The 3,868-nt window shown below is 36.6% G+C and overlaps 1 pseudogene; it reads left to right on the top strand.

The window, feature by feature from the left end:
• Positions 1-354: 354 nt before the first annotated feature.
• LOC103746840 lies at positions 355-864 on the top strand (annotated as a pseudogene).
• The last annotated feature ends 3,004 nt before the right edge of the window (positions 865-3,868 follow it).

Raw genomic sequence — 3,868 nt, 5'->3', positions numbered from 1 at the left:
ACAGGCATGGCCAGAGGCTAACTTAAACTAGATAATCTCTCACACCAATAGCCAAAGGATTGTCTTCTAGGTGATTTTATGTCTGGTCATTTTGATAATCATTATTAACCAACATCAATAATACAATCTACCAATAGTGAGATCATTTATAAATGTTCAATGAACCGTAATATTAATATTGAAACAGTTTTGTGGTATCAAGTAGCAAACCTTCAGGAAGAGTATCTTATAAGAATCGAGCTCCCTGTTCCTTTTTTTTTTTCAATCTGCTCCCCTCCCCCTCCCCCCTTTGACTTCGGCTGCACCAGGCTTGCTCTGAGCTCGGAGGACAGCACTGCTTTCCCAGCAGCCATCATGACCATCTGCCCAGACATCATCAACCATGACCAGCTGTTCTCTGACTTCTACAAGATCAGGAAGACTGCAAACAGGCTTCGAGGTGGAGGGCAAGATGGTAAGCAGGATAGAGGGAACGTTGATGATTCACTCATTGGTAAAAACGCTTCCAGCAAAGGCCTGGAGGGCAAAGGAACTGAAAGCACAGTAGTCACTGGTGTCAACATTGTTTAAGAACTAACACTTACAGGAAACCAGCTTCACAAAAGAGGCCTACAAGAAGCACATCATAGATTACATGAAATCACTCAAAGGAAACTCAAAGAACAGAAACCAGAGTAAAGCTCTTTGTGACTGGGCCCTGCAGAACGAATTAAGATCATCCTTGCAAAGTTCAATAAGTACCAGGTTTTTATTGGTGAAAACATGAATCCAGGTGATATGGTGGCTCTCCTGCACTATTGTAAGGATGGTGTGAATCCATATATGATGTTTTTTAAGGATGGATTAGAAATGGAAAAACACTAACAAATTGGACAATTTGGATCTATCACCTTGTCACCACAATTGACTGATGCTTGTCCTCCATATAACACCAGGACTTAACACAAATGGGACTGTTGTCATCATGAGCTCTTTTATTTTGATGGTGATTGATTTGGAATGGAAGCATTGTTTTTAAGAAAATCATGTCATGTAGGTTGTCTTTAAGCAAAGTGAATTTAAACCCATTTTTAAAAAAAAGCATTTTTCAATGTTATATGTCCCCAAATATAATTAATTACAAATACAAACAGATCTGTGTGTATCCTTATGAATAATGCTAAGAAATATAAGTCCAGTGATAATTTACCATTACATTCTTATTGATAAAAGTGTCAACACCAAAGAAAAGAAAACAAGACAATTCAAAATATATACAGTACTTTAGCTATAATTACAAATGACATTTGGGATGCAGCTTCTAAACATTGGCAGAAAACATTACATAGAAAGATTTACTTAATCCTGCAATGCACATTCTTCTATAAGACATCATGTTGTTTATCACAAACATAAACAAATTATATGTCAATTAAAAATTAAAATATCTTAAAAAATTTTTATTAAATTTTGTTGTATTTTATGCAGAATATCTCAAACAATCTGAATCATCTTTATAGCCCCGTCCCCACTAGACCTGTCCCATAGCCCCCGCACTGGAACCCATATACTCTGTCATGGGTGTTAAGGCCCACTGTGTCAACTCAGTGTCCCTAGATGTTCCTCAGTGCAAGTCTATTCACTTGCCATCTAGTCAGATCCGTCTCATCTATCTAGCCAAACACCTATCATTTTTTTTTTAAATAGAGCATAGGGTGGGGGGGTTATTTACAGAAGAGTAGGCTCCCCCCATTTATGGCTGCACTGGAAAGTTCACACACAAATATAGATCCTGTGACTTCCTAACAGCCGCAGAAAATGGTGAGAGAGGTGTCTCCTGGTGTTCTTGGCTTATAGATCCTGAGCCCCTCTCCCACATTTAGCTAAGGTCAACTGATTGGGTGGGAGGGGGTAACTGACTCTCGCCCTTAACCCCTTGATGAATGTGGGAAGTAGTGTGACTATAGCTTGCCAGCATAGTACACTTCCAGGTAACACTCCACCCCTTCCTCCAACTCTTACATTCTTTCTGCCAACCTCTTCCACAAAAGTCCCTGAGTCTTGGAGAGGGTGGTAAGTGTGGGACGATCTTCTTCCTATTGTGGCAAGGCACTGAATTTTTGGGTCTCTACATCATCAGTTTTCCATGGGCTGTTTGTTGGTCCATTTCAGTGGGATTCCATTTATAACAGTGGAGGCTGGATCCAGGTGCTCTCAAGTGGTCTGATGAGTTCTCAGCCCCTATGCGAGAGGGAGGCTGGGTCAGGCACTCTCAGGTGGTCTGCTGAGATATCAGCCCCTATACTGGTGGAGGTCAGAACAGGCCCTCCAAGAAAGGAATTTTAACAGCCACCTCCATGTATCTTATTTTTAATAAGGGTAGTTCATTGGGCACTTTGTTCCCTTTATTGATTTTATTTTACTTTAAAATATTTACTATTACAGTTTTATTATAAAGTATAATTGAGGAATAAACAAATGAAGATATACATAGTGTGAGGTATGGAGTGTCTCCAACACAGAGCTTACTGCCCACTTTTGTGATACTGGGGCACCTCCCTCTTCTAGCTCACCTTGTATTCATTAATCTCAAAGCATCACTAAACTGTGGTTTTCATATTTGCCAAATCTGTATCAGGTACCTGTTATGAGTTAGAATGTATTTTAGAAACTGGAACTATTTCATGAGGAAAAAAAAACAAACGATTCACAGATTATTTAACAGTAGTATTTCTGCTGAAAGAGATAAGCATTAAATATGAACATTTGAGTGGAACTTAGAGGTCAATTTTCAAATAACAATTTTTTATGTTTTCAGAATTTCCAGTAAAACTTTTAAGTAATCTGAGCCTTGGCCATCTAAACTACTTACTACATTTTTAACTATATGCAATTATTTTCCTGGAAAATCTAGTTGATTACTTTGAATAAGGATATATAGGTTGAATTAAATTTTTCAAGTCAAATACTTACTGTTTGAGTTCAAGTTAAAAGCAATTTTCAAATAATCCTTAAAACCTGAAGAATTAATTCAGTGCTGTTATGCCTTTTAAGAGATTAACAATAAAAACAATATGAAAAGAAATAAAGAACTAAGAGCAAAGGAATTGCTAAGTAAGAGATATAACTAAATGACAGAGCACTTGCCTAGCATGTGAAAAGCCTAGTATTTGAAGTCTAACACTGTAAAACAACAAACAAAGGAAAGCTAATTTAACAAAATGAAAGTAAGAAAAATGAACAAAAACCTTGAAAATACTTAGGGTGTGGTAGTGTGCTCCTGTCATCTTTTCTTTGAGACTATAACAGGGTGGTGATTGTAGTCCCCAGGTCACCCTTCACTACATGATAGCTTCCAAAACTCATCTGTATAGAAATTTTTCCCCTAAGATAAAAATTAAAACTAAAAGAAATTTGTATTGTTACCATACATAATATATTTACAAAAAAGACAATTTCATTCTATACTGTATCATATGTGGAAATACTAAATTAATAATAAACAATAAAATAGAAAAAACTTCTAAGGAAATATTCACTGTTTGTAGGGTTAGGTGGTTTAATGAGACAGGGTGTTAGTATGTAGGCAAGGATCTCCTTGAAGGTCTTCGACTTCCAAGGATCAGGCTGTCATTGACTCATAAGCCTTCGGTGTCAGACACCTGCATACTGATGGGTCAAAGGTATGTTTCGCTATGCCTGGCAAAATTATTATTAAAATTATTATTATTAATGATTTTAGTATACATAAAATACTACTTAATGGTCACTTTTAAGATATGTGTCTTTATCACTCAGATGATTAGACTCAATCAAAATAGCTACCAGATGAAGGGATTCAATCAAAAGTAGATAAAAGCAATTTTTGAAAGAACCAGTATGAAATAAA

Source organism: Nannospalax galili, unplaced genomic scaffold (assembly GCF_000622305.1).
Source record: "Nannospalax galili isolate Female #2095 unplaced genomic scaffold, S.galili_v1.0 scaffold140, whole genome shotgun sequence".
Taxonomy (NCBI): Eukaryota; Metazoa; Chordata; class Mammalia; order Rodentia; family Spalacidae; genus Nannospalax; species Nannospalax galili.
Note: the sequence above shows the minus strand (reverse complement) of the source record. Positions and strands in the feature narration are given on the sequence as shown.